Source organism: Ambystoma mexicanum, chromosome 3p (assembly GCF_040938575.1).
Source record: "Ambystoma mexicanum isolate Mex_15411 chromosome 3p, UKY_AmexF1_1, whole genome shotgun sequence".
In the NCBI taxonomy this organism is placed as follows: domain Eukaryota; kingdom Metazoa; phylum Chordata; class Amphibia; order Caudata; family Ambystomatidae; genus Ambystoma; species Ambystoma mexicanum.
Genome location: NC_090925.1, coordinates 634,804,365 through 634,823,095, shown reverse-complemented (window position 1 = coordinate 634,823,095; position 18,731 = coordinate 634,804,365).

The window sequence follows — 18,731 nt, the reverse complement described above, 5'->3', positions numbered from 1 at the left end:
AAACTGTTTTCGGCTTTGTGTGCACTAGTCTCCTGAATGAAATGCAGCGTGCTCTGCTGTGCTCCTTTACACACCATCCAAAAGAAGCCCGTGTTTTAACCGGCGATTGTAAGGTGTTTACAACTTGTTGGTGCAAATCGTGCTTACTTTTGCAGCATTAGGGTTAAGGATTCGGTTAGAGGAAAATAAAAAAATCACGACCCAGTACTGAAAATCAGAAGGCGGCGCCCATGGCAGGGTGCGTCTAGTCCTACTTCTAGTTTAAACCTTCTGCAGGCAGTAGATAGGTGAGCCATGGACATGGCCTCAAGCGGGGGTCCAAATAGTCTAGGGTCATTCTTTGGAGAACTCTATGAAGAAGCCTGAGATGAGCTGAAGCTCTTAGGTTAACAGCATCCGAGAACTCTGTATGTTTTAAGCAGAAGATTCCCGAACGCAGTCTTAATAGAGAAAGCGTCTCCTTGTCCAGTACCACTGGCTGTTCAGGGCTGGGTGCTTAGGGCAGACATTTCTTTTTAGAGATACATGGAACTGCATATTGTGTTTTGCTAACGATTGGTGTGTGAATGGGACCATGTGGGCTTAGGGGGACTTTTTAGTTTGTGTTGTCTGTTTTGTGTATAAGATGGGGTTCTAACCCTCTATGACTAGCGCTGGTTGTTGCACATTGTCAATAGCTGTCTTTTGGCTTATACATGTAAACGTCTAGTAATGTCACTACCATTGCCTGGGGCTCTATGCATTTATTGTTTTTGCAACTGACAAGTGCTAACGTGGACGTGGCAAAACAGCCCTTGGGAGGTGTCCGTGCCACTTTCGGAGGAAGGCCAGCTGCGGGAGTGAATTTTCAGAGTGCATAACACCGTAGCCCACGAGATCCAAGACACTGTGGGCTTTACAGCAGAAACCATGAGGTAAATTCCCTCCCCGGTTCCTACAACATGGCCTCAGCTCAGCTGGAGTGATCCGAGTACTGGCGCACCAGCCACCCCTGGGTGCTGGGAGAGTAGGGCACCTGGCCATGTCTAGTTCTTCATATTTTAAGATTGTGCTCACATTGCGTTTCTTCAATTAGGTTTACCTTTGTGTGATCGCTTTTCCCCATTTTATCTGTTGAATGGTTTATGCTTCTTTCATTAACACAGAAGTAATGAATGCGGATTACAGAGATAAGCTGCCATATGTATTGGGTACAACACTGCACAGGCAGCATCAATCATTAACACAGAAGTAATGAATCAGGCAGCATCAATCATTAACACAGAAGTAATGAATGTGTATTACAGAGATAAGCTGCCATATGTATTGGGCACACTGCACAGGCAGCATCACTCATTAACACAGAAGTAATGAATGTGTATTACAGAGATATGCTGCCATATGTATTGGGCACAATGCACAGGCAGCATCAATCATTAACACATAAGTAATGATTGTGTATTGCAGAGATAAGCTGCCATATGTATTGGGCACACTGCACAGGCAGCATCAATCCTTAACACAGAAGTAATGAATGTGTATTACAGAGATAAGCTGCAATATGTATTTGGCACACTGCATAGACAGCATCACTCATTAACACAGAAGTAATGAATGTGTATTACAGAGATAAGCTGCCATATGTATTTGGCACACTGCATAGGCAGCATCACTCATTAACACAGAAGTAATGAATGTGTATTACAGAGATAAGCTGCCATATGTATTTGGCACACTGCATAGGCAGCATCACTCATTAACACAGAAGTAATGAATGTGTATCACAGAGATAAGCTGCCATATGTATTTGGCACACTGCATAGGCAGCATCACTCATTAACACAGAAGCAATGAATGTGGATTACAGAGATAAGCTGCCATATCTATTGGGTACAACACTGCACAGGCAGCATCAATCATTAACACAGAAGTAATGAATCAGGCAGCATCAATCATTAACACAGAAGTAATGAATGTGTATTACAGAGATAAGCTGCCATATGTATTGGGCACACTGCACAGGCAGCATCACTCATTAACACAGAAGTAATGAATGTGTATTACAGAGATATGCTGCCATATGTATTGGGTACAACACTGCACAGGCAGCATCAATCATTAACACAGAAGTAATGAATCAGGCAGCATCGATCATTAGCACAGAAGTAATGAATGTGTATTACAGAGATAAGCTGCCATATGTATTGGGCACACTGCACAGGCCAACATCACTCATTAACACAGAAGTAATGAATGTGTATTACAGAGATATGCTGCCATATGTATTGGGCACAATGCACAGGCAGCATCAATCATTAACACATAAGTAATGATTGTGTATTACAGAGAGAAGCTGCCATATGTATTGGGCACAATGCACAGGCAGCATCAATCCTTAACACAGAAGTAATGAATGCGTATTACAGAGGTAAGCTGCCATATGTATTGGGCACAATGCACTGGCAGTATCAATCCTTAACACAGAAGTAATGAATGTGTATTACAGAAATAAGCTGCCATATGTATTGGGCACACTGCACAGGCAGCATCAATCATTAACACAGAAGTAATGAATGTGTATTACAGAGATAAACTGCCATATGTATTGGGCACAATGCACAGGCAGCATCAATCATTGACAAAGAAGTAATGAATGTGTATTACAGAGATAAGCTGCTATATGTATTTGGCACACTGCATAGGCAGCATCACTCATTAACAGAGAAGTAATGAATGTGTATTACAGAGATAAGCTGCATTACGTATTGGGCACACTGCATATGCAGCATCACTCATTAACACAGAAGTAATGAATGTGTATTACAGAGATAAGCTGCCATATGTATTTGGCACAGTGCATAGGCGGCATCACTCATTAACACAGAAGTAATTAATGTGTATTACAGAGATAAACTGGCATATGTATTGGGCATAATGCACAGGCAGCACCAATCATTAACAGAGAAGTAATGAATGTGTATTACAGAGTTAAGATGGCATATGTATTCGGCACACTGCACAGGCAGCATCAATCATTTACACAGAAGTAATGAATGTGTATTACAGAGGGAAACTGGCAAATGTATTGGGCACACTGCACATGCTCAGGCAGCATCAATTTTGCTTTGTAAAGGACAATGTTGGCCTAAATTGGGAACAGCCAGGATAGAAATGTCGCTACAGATGCATATTTTGGGCACAACCAGCATGACAATGTGTTACATCAGTGACAGTGCTGTCTTACACTGTGGACACATTGATCATTAAAATGTGTTGTGTTGTAAAATGTTCTTGTCTGTTGTTGGTGACATGGAATTAACATGTTCCCCTTTAGAACTGATTATAAACTTATGGCTTTTTGGTCAGATTTTCTGCTGTAAAATGCATCATTTCAACCCCATATTTGAAAAATAATTCTTGGAGGGGGAAGCCACCCAAACCCTCCCTAGATCCTTGTAGCTCCCTCGCTACACTCGGTCGCCCCCACTATTTCAGGAAATTATTAACACATACACACTGAAATAAATCCCAAGCAACTGACCTCGGATCATTTGATGGAGGGGCTCCCTTAGATACTCACTGCTCCTGACACCAAAAGCTATCTTTGGGACTTCATGGCGCATCATTGTCTGTGATGCTATTGTGTCAAAGGTCACACAATATTGCTTTTTAATATACTACTTTGGGTGAGGTTGTTGACTTTTGGCTCGCCGGCCCACTGGGTGACAAAAAAGTTAACGCTTCGGCCCAACATTCAAAAAGGTTGGACACGCCTGCTCTAGAATATCAAAGACTGACACTCCTTGTTATGTTACTTTGCATACCATATTTCTGATGAGATTTATACAAATCCAAATGAGTGGGTCTGCCAGTCTTTTTTTGCATAGGGCCTCGAAAGTAGCAGGACAGGCCTTGAAGGGAAATCTAACCTGTCTGTCCTTATAGACTTTTTGGGCCTCATCACGAGTTTGGTGGTAACCCATAAATGTGGCGGTAACGCTATTACCGCTGCATTTAAGGGTCCGCCAGATCAAGGCTTTGGCGTCGAGGAAGCTCTCTGCTGCACCTGAACGTGGTACTTTTAAAGCATCAATGGGTGCAGCCAGCACTGGGAAGGCAAGCAGCATCTGAAAGTTCCCCTTTGCTCACTAGGACATGACAAACCCTTCTTTGCACACATTTTCTGTCATGGTGAGTATTCTTCCAAATTGAAATGAGCACCATACCGAGTGCACATTGCATGCTCTGAAGGAATTCACATTTCAATTACTATCACAGACATGTTTGAGAAATTGGTGGTCATTTTTATGTTACCAAGATGGACTTTGTTTTTATGCAAAGCAGTCAGCATCCGATATTCAGTGTTATTCCACACCTATCTCGTTCCTTTGCTCACACTACTGACAATCGAGCCACCGTCCCTTTCCAATAAATGGTGTCCATTTCCAGTACTGCCTGCAGCGACTCACAAGCACCAGACGAAAGGAAAATTACGTGTATTTCTTTACTGGCATGTGCACGGTAGGCCCATTCCCTCCTGACCTCACGCAGGGGAAGCCTCCCTCCATTTGCAACGCATCACGCTCAGCTATGCATTTTCCGGCCTTTGTTCGCAATATACATCTTTTATTCCACCCAGTCATCTGCCACGCTGAGCAGGCTCCTGGGAGCCCAAGTAGGGTGTCCAACCGTCCCGTATTTTGCAGGACTTACCCGCATTGATGAGTCTTGTCCCGAGATTTGCAGGCATCGTCTGCGGGACACCAAAAGTCCCAACTTTGCCTTGACCGCTGGCCTGATCAAAGCCTTTTCTGCCCTGAGCTCACACTTCTGTGTTAGTTGAAGTGCAGGACAGAAGAGCAGCTCTCCCAGGGTGTGCAGCAGCTTCACAAGCTGCTCTGTGTCAACAGAGCATTACAATGCCAGCAATTAGACATCAATGGTGGGCAGGGGGGAATATTACCAGGGACTTCTGTCCCTTAAGAAATGTGAATTGAGAGAGATTAAAAGTGGCAGTGTAGCATGCTGTGCTTGAAATAAGACTATGATTTTGAAAATAAAGTGAGAGTGTTTTGTGCCTGGTGCTGCTGTGACCTGTGACCTTTCATGCAGGATGTGGAAAATAAAGCTAAAGTCATACTCATTTTGCTCAACATATTTCTACCACAAGGACAAGTTATATAGTGTAAGGTTAGTTTATTGTGAGATGCTCGTTTTCTATGTTGTATGTGTCATTTCTATAACCAAAACCTTAATACATACATACATATATATATATATATATTTATATATATATACATATATATATATTTATATATAAATATATATATATGTATATATATATATATATATATATATATATATATATATATATATATATGTTATCCATGCAACTGACTTGCCATCAGTCATTTGAGGAGCACTCGCCTTCGGATGTTACTTCAGAGATTTACATCACTCTCAGCATATTTTTTATAACCTCTTTATTGGTTAAAAGTTGGCATCCACGTATATAATACGCCTTGCATATCGGCTTTCCCAACAAAAAGTTGACGCGTTTCGCAGCATTACTCGCCGCTTGCTCACAACACCAGTATCCTATCACCATAGTCTTAAAATACAAAGAGACATGACTGTAGGCATAGAAACAGGACATGTGGATCAACATTTAGTGGAAACAAACAAGGGTCTTGCATGTTAGTAACTAGTTGATTGTGTGCCGGCGGCCATCTTAAGATAGGCTTAGTTCCTATGATGTATTTTATCCCAATTGAGTTGGTTCATGTGAAGTCAGTGATTGAATAATCATTACAGACTCTCATAATACCCAGTACTATAATTCGTGAACTATTAATAACTTCTTAATAGTATGGTCTCATCTACGGCACACTTTGTACTAGTATTGTCGTTGTCAGGTGTGTTGGATGGTTTACACGTGATCCAAGTAGTGTGGTAATCTCTAATTACCATAAGATGCCTATTTCTCTGAGTATGAAATGTTTTATGCCTTCATGTAGAGTGCATGGTGCGTTAGCCATTTATGCAAATAAAGTGCATAGTGCCTGCAATTTGTTCGAATAATATTCCACTTGATCCGAGTAATGTGGTACTATATGGTTTTGATTTAGTACCTTGTTCCCTTTATTGAAAGTGTCTTATGCCTTAATGTAAAGTGCATAGTGCATTCGACATTTGCCAAATAAAGTGCTTAGTGCAGTTTGTCAAAGTGCCAGGTGCTTACGTGCATAAAGACTTAATTGTCCATAAAGTGCGTGGTGCTTAGTACTTAGCAGCCTCGGATCAGATTAATTTTTTTGAAATATCCCAATTAATGTCACCTGCATGTCTCTAGCCTACATTATGTGTCAGTTCATACTGGTCCAAATATATCAAAAAATACAACAATCCACCATCGTGGCTCTCCACAAAAAGCACACAAATACCCATCACCACAACAACACATGTGATGAACATTTAGTTAAAATCTGCAACAAATCTGGATTCACACTTATTTGGAACCCAGTTAATGAAATCACTTCTAATCAGTTATATATCAGACATAAGGACCATTGGTCATGCAAATCAATGTCCTAAAACGGTGTAAAGTTCTTCGTCAATGTTGTGGCCTCTTGGCTGTTTAGTTTCAAAATCTAGAATGCAATGAGTTTCTTGTTGTCGTAGCTTTTTTTCTCGGTCTCCTCCTCTAGGGCCATTCTCAATGGCATGGATTCCGAAGAATGCGAAACTTTCCATGTTGTTCTCGTGGTATTCAGTAAAGTGTTTGGCCATTGGATAGTTCGCATCTTTGTAGTGTATAGCCCTGACATGTTGTTGCACTCTTGTTTTTAATTTGCACTTGGTGCTTCCCACGTACCACTTGTTGCACTTACATAACAGAATGTATACCACCTATACGGTGTCGCACGTGATTTTTTCGTTGATGTGTACAGTTACCCCTGTTACTGGGTGCTCCAATGTAGCACAGTTTTTTGCAAACTTACACATATTACACCTTGTGCATTTATAGAAACCTTTCTTCCGATTCTTTAGCCAGGAGCTCGCATCATAGAGTATTTCTTTATCCATAAAGCTGTGGACTAAACTGTCTTTAATCAAAATATTTCTTCTAAAGCTGATATCTGGATGTTTTTTTAGTGACTTGCCAATGCCCTTGTCAATAGTGAGCACTTTCCAATGTTTCTGCAACACTCGTTTTACTTCAGTTGTTCTACTATCATACGTTAGGATGAGACGTGTCTCTTCATTCTCTTTCGTGGTTGTCTTTTCTTTGTCCGCCAGGAGAATTTGTCTGTCGTGACTTCTAGCTCTTAGGTACGCTCTTTCGATGACTTTCTTCGGATAACATTGTTGTAAGAATCCTCTAGCTGTGGTTTTACTCTCTGCATCATATGTGTCCGGAGTGGAGCTGTTTCTTCTTATCCTAACGAATTCTCCGTATGGTACACTCCAAATTAAACTCTTTGGATGTCCACTTTTGGCATGAAAAGGCATGTTTGACCCTCTTGGTTTTCTGTGTAGTTCACATGTAAATGATTGTTCCACTATTCGTAAGTTCACATCTAAGAAGGTGATAAACGAGAAGCTGTGGGTTTCAGTGAACCTCAGGTTGTGCTCATTTTGATTCAACTGCTTCACAAATTCGACCCATCCATGTTCGGTCCCCTTCCAGATTATGAACAGATCATCTATGTACCTGAGCCAGATGACCACGTTTTCAGTTGATTCTTGATTTTGTTCCGTCCACACCTCAGAGGCCTCCCAGAAACCCATTGTTAGATTAGCATACGACGAGGCAAATGTAGTGCCCATTGCTGTGCCCTGTGTTTGCCTGAAGTATTCTTCATTGAAGACGAAAATGTTGTGGGTTAAGCAAAGGTCAATCATCTCTAAGATCATCTGCGTGTGTTCGAGATAATTGAGAGACCTCGTGTTCAGATATTTCTCACAAGCTTTTTTACCATAGTCATGCTCAATTGATGGATATAGGGACACGACATCCATTGTTGCCATCATGAAATTTGATTCCCAAGGAATGTTATTAATGCGTGACAGAAAGTCTTTGGTGTCTTTGAGATAAGAAGGTAACGTAGAGACAAAAGGAAACAAAGTTTCATCTATAAATTTAGACATATTCTCCAGAGCTGACCCTACTAAGGAAACAATCGGTCTCCCTGGTGGTTTTTTACATTTTTTATGTATTTTCGGAAGAAAATATATAGTTGGTGTGGTAGAGTTTGTCGTTTGTAAACATTTACAATTCTCTTCGGTAAGAATCCCTTTCTGCTCCCAACCTGCTACAAACTTCTTTATTTTTTCTTCTAGTTCTTTTGTGGGATTTCCATCACATCTTTCGTAGCAGTTCTTATCATTCAACTGTTTGTATGCCTCTTTAATGTAATTATCACGAGTCATGAGTACAATGTTACGTCCCTTATCAGAGGGCTTAATTACGCAATTGGTCAGGTTGCATAGTTCTTTGAGGGCGACTCTATCCTTCATGGTTAGATTACTTTTTTCTTGATGTCCTTTGTTACGCCTGAGTTTTTTGAGATCTTCTATTACCAGTGTTGGAAACGCCTCAATGTTGTTAGCGGTATTCATCATGGGATTGAACTTGGATTTTTGTTTAAGTTTGCTTTTAACCGTCCAATCTGTTTGTATCTCCAACTCTTGGAAATCAATTGATTCCATCTCTTGATCAACATTGTTTGTTGTACCTTTCTGAAGCTCCACCAGATCGGAAAGGACCCCAATTTCTGCAATAGTTATCTCCGTCTGCCTTCTGGTACTACGGTTTTCCGTGCTTTAAAGTCAGTGGTGGAAAAAAAATTCTTCAAACGTAATTTTCTGATGAAATGGTCAAAGTCTATGCGGGTTTGTACATAGTCAAAACCCGATGTTGGGCAGAAATTCAAGCCCATACTTAATAGTTTTGTTTGATTGTCAGTCAAGGTGTGATTCAACAGGTTTATGATTTTAATACTTGTCTCAGTGTTTTGACTTGTATTTTCTATTTTCCAGAGCGCAGCGATCTGCCCAGAGAGCTGCTCGGGGCACTTGTTTCCCCTCTGCCCCCTCCTCATTTTTTTCAGCCTCCTCTGCCTCTGCTGTTTGCTTGTGCTCCACCTCTTGCTTTTTTTTTATTTTTGCCATCTTGGCAAAGCAGTCTCATTTCGTCTAAAAAATTAAGCCGTATGCTCGACTGTTCACTTTCACTACCAGTTGCATCTGATTCCGATGCTGATGAAATAGATCCACTTTCTCCATTCTTTTCTGCTGATGTTGTCATTTCCCCTGGGATTGATCTCTGTCTTAGTTGTTCAAACCTTCTGGCAAACGTATATACTCTGCCTTGTTCGTAGTCTTCCTTATCTCTTAGAAATTTCCTTTGCTTCCTCTGTTTTATTTCCTCTTCATACTTGGTCATGTTTTTTGCCATGCTGCATTTTAGTTTTGTCGCCTCCTCACTTTCAGGTATCAGTTTCAGTTTTTCCTCCATTTCTTGGATTCTGTCCAGCAGTTTGGCCCTATCTGCACCGGCATATTTAACCAATATCTTAAGAAAAGTTTTGGAACACCAGTTTGTCGCTTCGCTCCATTCATGGAGCATCTCCGGGTCCTGTTCTTCAAAGGAGGGGATAGTCAAAATCCTCAAGCCTTGTGGTATTCTCCCCACTTCGATATAATTCTTTAGGGAGTGCTCTTCCCACCATTTGCTGACTTCTCTTCTCTGTAACTTTTCCAATTCTTTAAGAAGAGTGATCTCATTGTTCTCTTCATTTGCCGGTGCAGTTTTGGGTTGTTTATGGCTGATTGTCAGTGTTTCATTAAAAAAATCTAAGGCTTGTGCCTTTCTTGTTGCCTCTTTATGGGCTTGGGAAGTAGCCATGCTGTATTCGTTATTGCCAAGTGTTATTCATCAAACTGGTATCATTGGTTTATTGTAGTTCCAATTTAGATGTCAGGATCATGTCTTTTCTGTACTCTGAAAGGCCGAAGAAATAGCACTAAATCGCAGTCAATCGTGCTGTTTGTGGGTTTATCTCTCAAAAGGCTGGGCCAATAATTGTAAATTACATGAAATGTTACTGGGCAAAAGCAGTTACGGGGGGTGAAAAACACAGCTGACTCACCCGGCTTCACTCTTCGGTGTGTTCTCCAACGCGCAGATTTGTTTCGCCGTGTAGAGCCCTGCGTTCACAGCCTCCTGTGCCGATCCTGTGTAATTTGCATCACTTCATTAGTCAGCCCGAGCTGCTCCGGGACATCCGTCTGTTGTTTCGTGATCCTCTGTGCGCTCAATGAATCTTGTTCCCACCGGTGCTGCCTCCGCGCTGTCACGTAGCAACGTGAAAATGTGTTATCCATGCAACTGACTTGCCATCAGTCATTCGAGGAGCACTCGCCTTCGGATGTTACTTCAGAGATTTACATCACTCTCAGAATATTTTTTATAACCTCTTTATTGGTTAAAAGTTGGCATCCACGTATATAATACGCCTTGCATATCGGCTTTCCGAACAAAAAGTTGACGCGTTTCGCAGCGTTACTCGCCGCTTGCTCACAACACCAGTATCCTATCACCATAGTGTTAAAATACAAAGAGACATGACTGTAGGCATAGAAACAGGACATGTGGATCGACATTTAGTGGAAACAAACAAGGGTCTTGCATGTTAGTAACTAGTTGATTGTGTGCCGGTGGCCATCTTAAGATAGGCTTAGTTCCTATGATGTATTTTATCCCAATTGAGTTGGTTCATGTGAAGTCAGTGATTGAATAATCATCACAGACTCTCATAATACCCAGTACTATCATTTGTGAACTATTAATTACTTCTTAATAGTATGGTCTCATCTACGGCACACTTTGTACTAGTATTGTCGTTGTCATGTGTGTTGGATGGTTTACACGTGATCCAAGTAGTGTGGTGATCTCTAATTACCATAAGCTGCCTATTTCTCTGAGTATGAAATGGTTTATGCCTTCATGTAGAGTGCATGGTGCATTAGCCATTCATGCAATTAAAGTGCATATATATATATATATATCAAGTAAACCTCGAAAGCTATGTGATCAACTGCTTAAATTACCCACATCCCATTTTCACTTCCTAACCAAAGTGTGTGATCCTGGGCAAATAATTTAATCTCACAGGCCCTCATTACGAGTTCGGCGGTAACCATGCCGCTATTGGCGGCATGGCTGCCGCTGAAATCGCGTCGGGGTCCGGGTCCTCGGAATGAGGACTTACTGTGCCATTCCGAGTTCGAAAGGCCTGGTAATTCCTCCCTCCAAGGACCCGGACACGGTCCTCCCCCATTCCCATTTCAGCCCCCATAGGGCTGAATGGGAATGGGAGATGGAGCAAACAAATGGCCATTACGAGATGGCCCATTGTTTGCTCCCTCTTCCCCTCGCGGGACCCTGGTTTTCCCAGGCGTGCTTACCGTGTCCCGCGAGGGGAACTCGTAATGCGGCGGTACAGAGTGAACGTCGCCAACACCTTTTACGGCGCCGTTCACTCCGTACCGCCAGGGTCGTAATGAGGCCCACAGTGTCTTATTTCGCTCCCTAACCAAAGTGGTTATCTGCAATCCCTGTAAGTGATTCAGTTCATAGCTAATATTATCATAACATTATGTTATAAGCTGTTATAAAAAAGTAAATCCCCACTCATGGTTTGAATAGCTATAGAGCTGCTACCCAAATAATACTAAAAGTGCCTTTCGTGCATTTCACACCACAAGGTTATTTGACATTGAATTAACTCATGGCAAATAATTGTAATGTCACTTCCCTTGGTGACACAAAGTAGCAAAGACTGGTTATGCTTTTTGCAGTGCTCTTTCTGTGAAGTCACTTCTGTTGTCAATGTATATGCAAATTTGGATGTTTGCATATATTTTGCCCTACAGGGCCTGGACAGGGCTCTAACAGATTAGTGTCCTGCATGTACAATGGTCCGACTGTTTTTTTGTGCTTTGTATATGTTTAAATATCATCTACCACCAATGTTACCAAAATAGTGGGCGGGGAACAAGGGCCGCCAATTGCACCGTATGCAACTGCGCGCACTGCAGACCGCTTCTGATGGACTACCACGTCTAAAGTTTCCTGCGAAACCATTCTGTAAAGTTGGCCACCCTAAGCTCAAGCCATTAAGGGCAGAAGCCTTCTGTGTCTTCAGATCGAGGCCCTGAACTTCCGGTATGCCAAAGGAACAGTTTTTCTGTCGTTGAAAGGAAAGTGTCTGCTGTGGGCCTAGAACTGGGGATGGTGTCACATTCAGCACTCTGCCAATTTGCATATGATTTTACATTTTATTGTAATTCAGTGTCAATAATCCAGTGCCAGTGCTCCCGATGTTCAGTTTGTTTCCAAACCTCTTATCATTCAAACTGAAACTTCAGAATTGCCGCCTGTCTTGAGAAATTGTTGAGCAAGGATACAGCGCCATCTAACGGTACATGCAACCAATGATATGCTTTTGGAAGAATGCCAATGCAATTACTCTGGGAGGACCCCACGAGCTGGGTTAGGGGTGTGTGTTATGGCAAAAGAGGCTTGAGGTGGAGTCATGGCAAACATGTGGCAGGCATGTGACAGACTTGTAAAAAAGTGTAAAAACACCGGACTGAAGTAGCCGAAATAACTTAAAATTTGTAGAAAAGCATAAAATGCAAACTGACAATACAGTTGAGAAAAAAAAGAGTGTGATTCTTGTTTAATTTTCCACATCCTGAATGGAAGCCTACAATAACCAGCATGAACATTAATATAAGTCAAAACTTATGCCTCTAAATCTAGACATAAACACTGCAAGAAAAGGCACCTGATTTAAGTCATGACGTCACACAGCCTGCATCTTTATGCATCCTTCCCATTTTAAATCACCCGCCATTTGCACTTAAAAAATACAATAGCCACTCCTAGTCATCCACTGCTGCTGTGCCTGCAGCCACTTTTATGCACTTAAGTTTAAAATAAAACAAAAAAACAGTGCAGCACTCTTTTGGACTCGCAATGCCTATGACCGCTGAGAACAGCTGATCACGGCAGGTACAGATTCCAAATCCCCGAAAATCTGGCTCAATTCCAGCACTGGAAATGCTTAGCAATCTCCTTGCAGCACCATGCCCTTATCACATTGCTACTCATTCTACTAAAATCTCTTGATGGAATCGCCTCTCACACTCTACCTGGCTAACTTAAGCTTCCTTTACTTCCCACTTCACTCTGTGCAATTTCAAATCCTCCGTGGCGGCTGGTGAATTTTTTTAACTGGAGTGGTGTAAATATTTGTCCCAGAGATGTGAGAGCGACCGAGCATAGCGAGGGAACCTGCACCAATGAAGGGTGGTTTGGGTGGGCTCTCCCTCGAGAATTTCTTTAAAATAATGGGTTAATGGTGCGTTGTAGAGCACAATCTTTAGACAAATTTGGTAAAAAGTCAAACATTTTGCAATTGGTTTTGTTGGGTAACTCATGAAAAAATCCAACAGATGAAAGTCACCAATAGTGCACAGGAGCATTTCTCCTACACATTTTCATGATGCCTTTTCCCACGATATGTACCAGTATAAAACATTTTCACACTGGCGGCGCCCATACATTTCCATGCTGATTGAACCATTGCACCCTAGTATTCTCATATAAGAACATACTCAGGTTTGCTTTGCACATAATGCCAGTAATGTTGCTATAAGAAAACATATGGATATTTGGTCAGTCACTATTTGGCAGTACCCCCACGTAAGAACATACTCCAGTTGGCTTTACCGTTAAAAATGCATGCCAAAGTATGAAAACATGGCCAAATTGGTTGCACTAAAATGACAGCCTAGCTACATAATAAACTTATCATGCTTGTTTTATCAAAGATTCCCAATATAAAATGCCATACTGCAATAAGAAATTGATGGGCTGGTTGCATAAAAGTAACAGTCCTGCTTCATAATAACACTTATCTTGCTTGCTTTACCAAAGATGCTCAATACAAAGTGTCATACCACAGTAAGAAATTACTAGATTGGCTGTATTGAAATACCAGTCTAGCTACATAATAACACTTATGCCTGATTTATCAAAGATGTCTATTACAAAATGTCATGCGTGCCTCAGTAAGAAATTGTTAGAATGGTTGCATAAAAATTGCCAGTCTTGCTTAGTAATACCATTTGCCATGCTTGCTTTACCAAAGGTGCCCAGTATAAAATACCTTACCACAGTAAACAATGGCTAGACTGTCTGCAACTGCATTAAAATTGAATTCCTTCACCCATTGCCCTCCAGCACATCACATGCACAGATAATCAATTATGTGTACATGCAAGGCGCTGCAGGGTTTAGGGGTCAGGCATGACATTGCATTTGAGGTGCTAGGAATCCCAGCGGACTGAGCTGGCATTCTTTAGTGGGCATACCCAGTAAAAAATGCCATGACTGCCCCCTGGGTCCCAGTGCTTCACAGGCACATGATGAATGTAATTGTGTGTATGCGAGGCGCTGGTAGGCACAGGGGTCAGGCATAGATACCCAGAAAACAAAATGACATGCCTGTCCTATTGGCCCCACAGCACCACACAAATACACACAATTAAAGTGCTTATGTGTGTATGCAAGGGGGCTTAAGTGGGCAGGCATGGTATTTTCTATTGGACATCTATGATAGATGCCCAGTAAAAACATACCATCCCTGTCCCCTTAGCCTCACAGCGCCTCAGAAAGAGAGCTTATTTTGGCCACTGGGGAGTGGGATTGTGCAACAAAGCATTTTTAAAATGCTCTAGTTGTACAAACCTCCTCCAGCAACCTGCCAAAATCAGCTCCACGGACGAGCACAAACACACACACATTAACATAAGACAACATAACCTAACGTAATGTTCAAACAAGCACCCATCATCATGCACTCACACATAACACAGCCATACACATATCCATACACATATTCAAATAATATATAAATGCACATACAAATGCACACATTTGCACAACATAAAAACAGCACGCACTCTCTCATTCCCCCAGCATCCATCATCATACATTCACCTAACAACACAAGCATGCACACATCCATACACATAATTTGAATTTAAAAATACATGAACATAAACAAACGTACCTTCTGTCGCAGTCCTCAAGATTCCTCTCCAGTGCTCCAGCCCCTGCTAGCATGAACAGGAATCAAGAAGCTTGAAGGTTTCTGCACATGCCTGCGAGGGCCTGAGCGTGGGTGAGCATATGCCCCACTTCAGCCTGCTCTGTCTGTATGTGCGAGGAAGCGCAAGAGCACCCCCTTGTGCATACAGACATGGAGTCCGATTCATGGAAAAGTGCACAGAGATCCCACAAAGCCTGTATGCCGAGAATGTCTCTGCGCTAGCCTGCATGCATAGGTTTTTCTGTGTGCTCATGTATTCATGGAATTGTTCATGCAAAGTGACCGTATATGCAATTCACGGCTGGAACGCCCCGACACACCCCTAAGCAAAGCAAAAACAACCAGAAACAGATACCTCTGTGTGTTTCTCCGGGCGTCAATACATGCACCCTTTTAACAATGCGTGGGGTCCTCTGCAAGCAGGCCTGTATCTCAGGGACACCCCACTAGGCCCCCCGTAACTCCTAATGGCACCCCGACAACATGCATACAATTTATCGCAACTCCGATAAAACTCTGAAAATCTGTCTGCGAACGCCCGTGAACGTTCCTCCACCCGCTACACTGCGTGCACACACCCCTAAGTTAGATCGGAACCCCAACTGCATACAGGCACCCCTAAATCCGACACCCAATCTTACCTCTGCGCAGTGAATCCTATTGCCTTTATGCCTGCCTTCAGGTGGAGGATAGTATGAGGGCTTGCGTGGCCATTTCCCCGCCAAGAGGGTGTGCAGTCGGAGCCATGAATGGATATTGTTCTTTGCAGTAGTGGGCGTGCTATGGACTGGCTGCAGGCTGTCTCTCGTAACGGCCACATTTTCCCATGTTCTTCCTCATTTGCCTTGTTACACCCCCTACCCTGCCCTCTACGCAAGCCAGGCCCACACTCTGTGTGGTGTCTCACGCAAAGCATTTTGTCTCACAAAGTGATGTGCCGAGCCTGCGCGAAATCCATGCAAAGTCCGAAAAAGTCTAGCGCAGTCGATTCCATGAATCGACAATCAGGATTTTGCACGCTGTTTGGCACACAAAGTCCCCATTTTCCATGCAGATAATTCCATGAATCAGGCCCATGCAGTTCCCCAGCCATCATTTCCAATAAGACATGCAAGGCTGGGGAAGCAAAACGCCCCCAGCCTTGTATGGCTCACTGGGCTTGCACGTCTGAGGAACTGTAACTTTCAAAGGGAAATCGAGTTTCCCTTTGACAGTCCAGAGTGCTCCATCAGCTGAAAAAAACTGCTGAGGGTGTGCTGACCATTTCACTTGGCTGGCTCCTCCATGATGGACAAGAGGGGCCAAGACCCAGTGAGTCGACCCCCATCCCCTTACCCATTATGGATGAGTCGCCCCTGCAAATCCTGTTAATTATGTAATATACTTGTTTCCCTTGTGATTGCCATCTGCTTCTACTCAACCCTCGTTACCCTGCTCCACTGGAATTCCCTGCTCAGCAAATACAGACCACCATCACTTAGTGATAGAAGCAGGGCCTTTAAACGTTTTCAGTTGAAATTGGCCTCGGGCTTCAGGGGGGTCCTGGTCTGCTGCTCACATTTTGGCAGTCTTATTGTAAAGCAAAACAGTAATTGAATTCAGTATATTAATGTGTGCTTTGCAGTGCGCTCGTTATAAGCTGCATTTACTGGTGCCCTCAGGCCCTCGCATTCCTTGGGCCTTGCAGCATCCATAAGCGTTCTTATCACCTTGTTGCTTTTTTACTCTGATGTTAACTACATTAGCAGCTTCTTGACAAACAGATTTTTAGAAGACATTTAGGGCCAGATTCTTTAAAACGTTTTTGAGCGCAAATAATAAGAGTGCTAGTGCATCTCACCACTTGTGCTAAAACAAATAGCAGATCGATTCATAAAGGACATCTGAATGAGTGCATTCCTGATGCGCTCATTAAGATGCACTGTTTCACACTTTTATGTATTTGCTCAACAAAAGGTGCATTTCTGTGCATTTAAAAGTATTTATATAGATGATCAGGGCGAGTCCGGCTAAAGAGTGACCTACTCTTGTTTATTCATATATCACATGTAAACAAAGAACAGGAAAACATTTGAAATCATCAAAACATATGATTAGTGATAAACAGGACAAGAATTGTGGTGCATTACATGCACAGAACAATAACAATTATCAAAAACCCATTTATAACTCATATGAATGGGAAACAACCTATACTCAATTTCTTGGGGTCGTGTAAAATCTAGCTGCCACATCGGTTGGTCAATTATACAGAGATATAAATAAACCCTGCCATTTCATAGAGTTGTCGATACAACTGTGTTTTGGCCTGTGGAGCGTTTGAAGGATGCCCTCATTTTGACAGCCTTCATCAGGATAGAAGCTAATTTCAGTGTCTCATTCAATGGGGTGGCCTGTGGTCAGGGATCTAAAATATAAGGACAGGGTAGATCCAGAACTAAAAAGGGTCTTAATCGGGTTATATTTGAAGAAAGCATGCATTCTTTTTTATTTCTTTTATCCCCCAAAATGGGACACTTATCGTGCAGTGAAATATCATGCATGTGAACCCACAAACGTGGGTCATTTAAGACGAGGTAGCAATGCTTAGAAGTGGATGGGGATGCAGAAGTTACTCAAACATCAATAATCAAAATGACTCAGGAAGTTGGCAAAACTTTGTTCTGTTTTAAAATCATTTATCTAAAACAGGGAATACTATGCACATAATCTGGCAGCGCACAGCAGGATCTCAATGCATTTCATAAGAAACATAACTTTTATAGCAAAAAAATAAATTGTCATCACTGATGTCACACTATGTGGCAAACTAAGATAACATATCTAGGGATGTGATAGGCTCTCAATGAACATCTAAGTATACGTTCTATATAGCCGGGGGTTGTGATTGGGTATCTTAGATCAGGTGGGCAACTAAGCCCAGCCCAAGTGAACAGTCATCTTCATCGTCATAAAATACACAATGATTAATTGATTACACAAACTGTAGGGCTCAATACTACGTGGCCCTTTGTAATTGTTTGGTGTGCTTGGACAACTCGTCTTCTGGTTTTGGTGTAGCTTAACCCAAAACTATTTTGATCTCGACCGTGTGACTGGAGACGACTCTTTCGAGTCTTTTGCTGCATTTAATTCTATTAAATGACAAACTTCCCATGTTCGTTGTAGCCTTTTGAAAGGCGTCCAATTCAGTGTGGCCTCGACTTCTTGGTGCTGGGCCAGCCAAGCCTTTTTCGAATTTCTACTTCGCCATCAGTCTTTTTCCAACTGTGCCACACTGAAATCCTTTCCAATCATGAGGTTTCAAGCCTTGCGAAAGTGCATTGTGGAATATCCAGGTTCTAGACATTCCTATGTATACACATTGGCGCATTGCTGCAATCTATTCACTAAATAGCCAGCCTTATGATCACTTTGTCTACTTGCGTTACTGCATTTGTTCATGTGTAAAATGACTTTGCATTTACTTCAGTGCTTCTTTGCACAAGCATCTTCATTTCGATGCTGAAATGTTGCTTTAACTTCAGTGCTTCATCTTCAGTTTCTATCGGATTTCTCTATGTT